This window comes from Drosophila pseudoobscura, chromosome 4, assembly GCF_009870125.1.
Source record: "Drosophila pseudoobscura strain MV-25-SWS-2005 chromosome 4, UCI_Dpse_MV25, whole genome shotgun sequence".
Classification (NCBI taxonomy): domain Eukaryota; kingdom Metazoa; phylum Arthropoda; class Insecta; order Diptera; family Drosophilidae; genus Drosophila; species Drosophila pseudoobscura.
This window is the reverse complement of record NC_046681.1, coordinates 7,261,135-7,268,939: the sequence shown is the minus strand read 5'-3', so window position 1 is coordinate 7,268,939 and position 7,805 is coordinate 7,261,135. Positions and strand designations below refer to the sequence as shown.

The following is a 7,805-nucleotide window of genomic DNA, read 5'->3' as shown; positions in this document are numbered from 1 at the left end:
TATTAATTTATTTAGTTTTTATTTATTTATTATTTATTTTTCTTAAATTTTTATTTATTATTATTTTGTTATTTATTTTTTATTAATTTATTTAATTATTTATTTAATTTCTATTTATTTATATTTATTATTTAGTAATTATTTATTATTTATTTCTTATTAATTAATTTAATTTTTATGTATTATTTATTTTAATTTATTTTTTATTTAATTTGTATTTATTAATTAATTATTTATTTTTATTTATTTATAATTTATTTTTTATTTATATCATTTATTTATTTATTTATTAAATGAAGTCTTTTTTGTGGTCTCAGTTCTTGTATACTTTTGGCTAACAAAAAAATTAATTTATTTATTATTTACTTATTTTGTATTTATTAATTATTAGTTAATTAATTCTTATTAATTTATTTATGTGTTATTAATTTATGTAATTTTTATTAACATATTATTTATTTTTCTTTAATTTGTATTGATTTATTATTTATTTAATATAAATTAATTTTTATTATTATTTAATTTTAATATTTTATTTAATTATTATTTATTATTTACTTATCTATTATTTATTATCTATATAATATTTATTTATTATATATTGATTAGTCTTGATTGGTTTCAGTTCTTGCATAACTTGGCTTTTTTCTTCACGTGTACAAACACACACTCGCAGATCTGCAGGCGTTCTAAAGTTTTCAGGGGGTCTCGTTCCGGCAGCGATGCTAAATCAAATTTCACTCTCGACCCGTTTTGAGATCCAGTTTAAATATCAAATAATCAGATTGCCGGCGTGCACATCATCGCTTTATATCCGGAATCGCACTCGCACTTTTATCCACACTCGCACTCCAACCCTCCTCCCCTCTCCTCCCCCTCAGATGGAGCTTCCCTTTCTGCCAACAGGCAGGCTTCTGCTGCTGCTGAGTCGTGCATGCTTAAGAGTCTTTCCCCCGCTGCAGAGCGCTGTCTCGCGTTTGGCCCGAGATTTGGCGCTTGACATATAATTTTTATGTCGCTGTCCAAGTGTCGAGGCAGCGCCGTTGCCCGAACGGGGACGGGACTCCTCTAAATGTATCTGGCAACATAATATATCTACATGCCAGTCCCGCAAGGCACCCCCCAAGCAGCTTTAAAGTCTCTCTCTCCTGTCTCCTCTCCCCTGTTTCCGTATCCGTTATTTGCGTAAGACGGAAACTTGTGGCACGCACGTTCGCCCCAACTTTTGATGGTCTGAGGTGTGAAATTTTCGAGCTGCAGCGAGCAAATAGGCATAAAATTATTTAAAACGCGCCTGCATAAAAGGATCCACTCTGGAGAGCCGCATAAATATAAAGCATAAAATTGTTTGTTGCCCCCGCACCCGGCGCACTCTTGGGCCCCCCACAGTGGCCGCACTCTTGGGCCTCCTCCTTTAAAGTGCAGGCACAGCCCAAGTGGCACCGTCGTCGAGTTATTCCATATTTCGGATCAGCTGGCGGAGCAGACAATCCTCGCAAAAGCCTGTCAGCAATGTACACGTTGTTCCTTCCGATGAGGGGACTATGAAGAAGGGTTTCCCTCCCGTTTGCAGCTGGAGGGATATTTCTATGGGCAGAATAGAAATGTATTTCGTATTTCTGAGTGGAATTTCATGCCTGGACATGGACATGGACCTGGCTCTGGCCCTGGCCCTGGCCTGTTCATATGACTTTTTCTGCTGTTTCCCCGCTTCCTGTGGCAGCCTGTGGCCAAAACAACTTCACGGCACTTTGAGTCGGCTAACGGCAGCAGCAGCAGATGCTACTGCGGCGGCGGCGGCGGCAACGGCGGGGGGGCGCAAGTGGAAAAAATGCAGTTAAATGAGCGGAAATGCAAAATTAACTCGCCACGAATGCACAGAACAAACAAAGAAATTGTTGTACAACTAAAAAAAAAACCCCACCTCACACACACAGACACACAGATATATGCCAGAGCAAAGCAAAATGAAGAGGAAATGGAAATGGAAAATGAGAAAATCAAGTGCCGTAGAAAAAGGAGTAGCCGGCTGAAGAAAAAATGCGATTGAAAGCAGTAAAGCGGCAGCCAAACGAGGGCCTGCGGTGAGGAGTGGAGAGGGGAGGAGAGCCGAGCAGAGGAGAAGAAATATATTATAGCAGAATAAACGTTGCCACTTGGCCAAATTTAATGCAAATATTTGGCCAACCGCAAAAGAAGGAGGCCTGGAATGTTGTTCTTCCCTTCTGCATGAAGGGGGGAAGGGGAGGGGAGGAGGTCCCGATGCCGAATTGGAAAATGAAGTGGCTAAAATAGATTGGCCTTGTGGATACTACGTTAAATCAGCAGCTATATACGGTCTTTTTAACGAACTTTACCATTTAATTGTTGGACAGCTCAAGGTCCTACAGGCTGCAGATGGATTGAAGAAAGAGTCTGCATAGAAACAGACAGCCTGATTGAAGGACATGGCTATATAGACCATACATATCGGTACAGATGCAGATACAGTACAGATCACCCGGATACCGTGATCTGGGATCATTGATGGATTAGATGCATAAATTCATCCATCTTGATCAGCAGGAAAGCAGCGAAAAGATGATACCATACCTTATCTTACCCCCTTGCTGTTTACTTTTATCGATAAATGACAAATCGATAAGAAAAAGAACCCCAAAAGGTTCTATAGTACGGAATGTATCACTGCCCTTTGCCAGAACTCAAAACGTTATACCTAATCGGTCATGATACGGCCGTGATACCTGATCATTGATCACCGATATGTTAGGTGAACGCAGTCAATGATAGATATTTCCCAAGGTTTCATCTGGTTATAAAAATAATAAAAGCCTCCCCGTAGCATAACTACTTTATATAATACACGTTTCGGCCTGGCCTGGGCCTTGGCCTTAATATTATGAAGACGCTGCTTCCTTCCTTATACTCGTATAGACTAGTATATATCAATTATATAGAGGAGAAAGCTCTGGTGGCGAATCCTTGGCCAGGAATTCCGCTGAGCTTGATAAATAGGAGAGAAACGTTTCAGAATTGTGAATGATTTATCTTTTCGTCTTCCGGTTCTGCGCCGGACTGCTGTGTATTCGCGTGCTGTGACAGCGACGCACTTTTCAGGGTTTTCGAAATTGTATTTAATTGGTGGGGTCGGGAGCCAGGGGGGGAAGGAGTCCCTCGTTTGGTATTTAAAATTAAACAAACAAAGCAGAGCTCTGCAGAGCCATGAAAATGACAATAAAAGAACGAAATGTACGGATAGAATAGAGGAGAAGGAGTCCTTGCCTCTGGGCTCTGCACGTGGCATTCGTTGGCGGCTGTTCACTTGGCACTGACTTTGGCTCTTCCAGCCGCACTGACTTGGTACAATTAATGGCCACCTTTCAGCCTCCACCGCCGCCTCCCCCTCCGACTCCCCCTCCACCTCCGCCTCCACCGATTCCGCGCAATTATTGCGGCCATTGTGCAGGAGCCTTTTGCCAAGTGTCTTGTGTGTCATCGTCACCGCTAAATTTAACATAATCCTCGAATGCTCCGGAGGGACTGGCTATTGCCCGACGTGCCCGCTATTCCCGTTCTGTCTGGGCGCCAGGAAATTTTGTTGGCAGCTGGCGCGACTTGGCCAGGATGCTATGTGAGGTCCTTTGTTAGCCCTTTACTTGCTCAGTTCTGCCATTCTGCCAGTCTCCCATTTGCCTTTTCCTTTTGCGCATAATTAATTTCACGTTCTTGCCAAAAATTATGCGACAGGATTTGTTTTTCCTCTCCCCCCTGCCCCCCCCTGCCCTGCCCACTGCCATCGCGCGGAGTCTTTCACTCTGATTCCGCGCTGGATTGTTCGGTTTGTTGTATTTATTTTGCATTTTGGCAGCATCTTGTTAGCTGCCTTTTGAACTTAAACCCTGGACTCGGCCACTCGGAAGGCATCTGCGGAACCCCGCCCTCCTCTCCCCGACATAATCAGGGTAAACTGCTAAGCGGCTCAGAGACTCTGCGAAACGCGATCCCATTCTTAGTTCGAGGGCCATTTGAGGCAGTCACGTTTAGTCCTTAAAGAATAAAGCAGGAATCCTTTAAATTGTTGGCTTCTCTAAAGGACAATGACCTTCATGGAACCTCCAATATATTCTGTGTGAATACATATGTGAATATTTGAATATTTTGAGGAGTTTGAAGGAGGAGGTATTTGTGATTGTTCCAGTGCACTTGGGTTGCAGAAATATACATAAATATATCCAAGTGGACTCATTTGGTAGATTAAAAGGAGGGAAAAAGTTCAACAATTATGTATAAATTTATAAGAAATTCTTCTGTGAATTTATGGTTTCAAATTTTGTATTCCTACCACGTTGTAATAACTCCACAAAGAGCGTTCCAATCGTACTCGTTACTCGCTCTCTTACAGCTGATTGGCGCGCTTTTTTGAAGAGACTGCGAGAGCGATCTCACCGCAATATATGCGCTTCTACATAAGCAGGACCTTGAGCTCTCGGACATTGTGCACCAGGAGTTCCTTGAAGACAGTAGGCAGCATAGGGCGCGCTTGTTGGAGCCGTAACCCTTGAAGCAACGACATACCCTGTTGTCAATACCTTTAGGCTTTAGACTTGGCTTAGCGATACGACTGGTGACTGATGAAGTGCTTGGGGCGCTTCTGGATGATCTTGGGCCGAATCGCTGGCGAATCGTTCCTTTGTAAAAAGCACGTCAACAAGAGCTATCTGGGATCTTGACTCTCAAATAATATCGATATAAATCAAAACTATGGCATGTAGGAGGGATGTTCCTTGCGGGATTTAGGATATGAAACAACATATATCATAACAGATAAAACTATTGAAAACTGAACATATTCCAGGTTAGTCTTAACCGACTCACCTTCATTTCTTTACAATATTAACTTTATAAATGAAAAGTCATTCCATTGCAGACCAACGAAATGTATATTAGTCGTTGGCCCTGCCTAATCCTTTAGAGCCTTGGCAGCACATTTCTCTTCATGATTCGACTCGTTCACACTTGGCCATTTGTAATTGTTTCGCCCCTGCAATCGATAACAATTTAAATCCATTGCTGCCAATAAACAATTATTGCTGTTGCCGGCAAAACGAAACTGGGACCGAAATATCTATGCTCCGGCCACTGGCGCCTCTGTGCAGCTGCCGCGGCTCAAATGGGGCCTAGGCGAGCAGCCCATTAGCCACAGGCGGGCAGTCGCACTCGAGTGTAAGCCATGGCCAGACACAATGCTGGATGGCAGCTGAGCGGCTGAGCTTTTTATCTTCATAAAAACGCAGCCAGACAGAACAGACAGAGGCGGACAGACCGGCAGACCGCCAGACAGAACCACCCAGACAGAATCCAAAACGAAATTCATTGCAAAAATGTTCGGGAATTGGCGACCGAAATATGGGACTGGGCGAGGACTCCACTAAACGGGAAAATCCATCGAGGAGCACTAAATAAAGTTCGCAGTGAAAAACTATTTGGGGGGCGAAAAAAATTCACTTAGAATGTCATAGACAGAAAATAACAACAGCCCCCAACAGCAACAGGAAAAAAGGAGGTGTTTTCCCCCCTTTTTGCAAATTAGAAAAGAGGCAATGGAAAGGCCATGTTCGAGAGTGGATGGGATTGCAGTGGGCCAAGAGAAACAAACCGAAACAGGAAATTAAAATCGAATCGTGTGTGTCTGCTATCTATGAAAATACCTATACAATTGTATGCTGTGTACCATATATATTTCTATGCAGACTGGTCCACCAGAGAAGGCCAGAGGCTCTTGGGACACCCTCTGAGAACACTAGTCAACAAAAGGGGTCTTCTTTTTCTGGAGTAGATCGGATTTTTGGTGCTTTTAATTTTTTCTTTTTTAATTGTTATTTTTAATTTTAATTTTTAATTTTTTTGTATTTTAATTTATTTTGTAAAAATATTTTTTAGGGTTCGAAATTTTTAAAAAATTATTTTTAGGAAATAAACATAAAAATAATACCCTTTTTATGTTTTTAGATGGTTTTTTCTGAGGTAAGCTGGCGAGAACCAGTTATTCCTAGTTTTGAATAGTTTTGCTATTTTTCAAAATTAAAAAAAAATTAGATTCTTGTTGTTTTATATTTTAGTCGTTCACTAGGCTTCGTTTTAGGCATCGCTTGTCAAAATCTAGGGTTAAAAGGCAGTTAGGCTGGAGCTCCCAGATCTCATTTATATTCTACCAAAATTGTACAATTATTTCTGTCTCAGTCTCAGTACATAATTCTTAATTTTCTCGGAGAACGATTAGTTTTTTTATTGATTTATTGAGTGGCCGCAAGAAGATGAATCTGCAATGCCCAGATACCTCAAGAGTACAAACAGGGCTCATCTCATGGGATGTACTGCTTAACTTTTCATCCAAAAATACCCACCGAAAGGTGCGTAATTCTTTAGGCAAATGTATGGCCTCAAATCTATCAAAGAAAGTGGTTCTAACTCTGTTCTTTTATGATTTTTCTGTTGACTAGTGTAAGTAGACGGCCAAATACTCGCACAGAAAGTGTTTAATTTGATATGGCCCTGGGGAACGGGAACGAGGAGTGGGACGTGGACGGAGGGGTCACAGCTCAGCATTGGGCAGTCAAAAGTTTGGCTCGTTACCTTGACTCCCAGAATTTATGTTGAAAGTTTTTCTGGGTCTGTGTCTGTGCCTGTGCCCCTCTGTGTCGGTGTCTCCGCGCGTGGGCAAATTATGCAATTTTAACGCATAAATTTCACGACCCGCGACTCGCCCCGCGGCCGCGGCCATTGCAGGGGAGGAAGCTCCAGACTCAGTCGCAGTTCCAGTTCCAGGCCCATCTTCGACTTCCTCCAGGAACTTCGACCCAACTGCGACTGTCTAATTAAAGCACCCAGCTGCCGGAGCATCTTTCCTGTCCCAGTGGCAATGGCAGTGGCAGTCGCAGTCCTAGTCTCTGTCCGGGTTCCCCTCTCAGCTGCAGTGGGTGGGTATCCTCCCGAAGAGAACAAAACTTTTTATAGCCTGGCGGGAGAGTATTCTTTCCCATATAAACGACCCAGAATGGGTTGCATTTCATCTTTTTCAACGAAATTCTCATGAGGAAGAGAGCTCTTGAGCGATCTCCCGCAATGAGCCTCAGCAGATATCTGCTCAGATATTCATATATCACCTTCAAGTGTATTCCATCTTCGTATCGGCCTGGTTAGTGTCTGGGGCCTGGTGAGGGTACCGCTCGTAAATATAAAAGTTGGCATCGCTCCCCGGAGACAAATCGGTTTGATTTTGATTGCATCTTTTACGGCCTTTGGCACCTTATAACTTTCCAGCTTCACCTTGCCCGACCGGCCGCCTGAATCTTTCAAGTGGCAACAAGGGCCGAAGCCGAAGCAGGGGTCGGGGTCGAGGTGGAGCCCCAAAAAATTACTATCATGACTGCCGCTCGTCTTAATCCAGCCATCCGCCACTCGGCCCCGCTGCCACTCTGCCCCTCTGCCCCACCGCCACTCTGCCCCAGGCCAAACTGCAGTTGGGGGGCATTATTGAGCATGTCCTGTATGTGTTTCGTCATGTTCTGTCTCTCCTCAGCCCTCTGTCCTCTCTCGTTGGTCCTTGGTCCTTGTTTGCCGTCCGCTCGGTTTTTCTTGCCGGGATAAGCTCGTAAAACTTTTCGTAAGCCAACAGCCACCAAAGAGGAAGAAAAACTTGAGTTTGTTTATTTGTTGTTTCGCTTTTCCGCTTTTGTTTTTTGTTTGCCGGAAGTTTTACGAGAATGCGTGAGCCGAAAGGTGACCAAACGGCATGGGGACCAGGA

The 7,805-nt window shown here is 43.0% G+C and overlaps 1 pseudogene; it reads right to left on the bottom strand.

The window, feature by feature from the left end:
• Positions 1-4,462: 4,462 nt before the first annotated feature.
• On the bottom strand, positions 4,463-7,562 carry LOC117183971 (60S ribosomal protein L32-like; annotated as a pseudogene).
• Between the last annotated feature and the right edge of the window lie 243 nt (positions 7,563-7,805).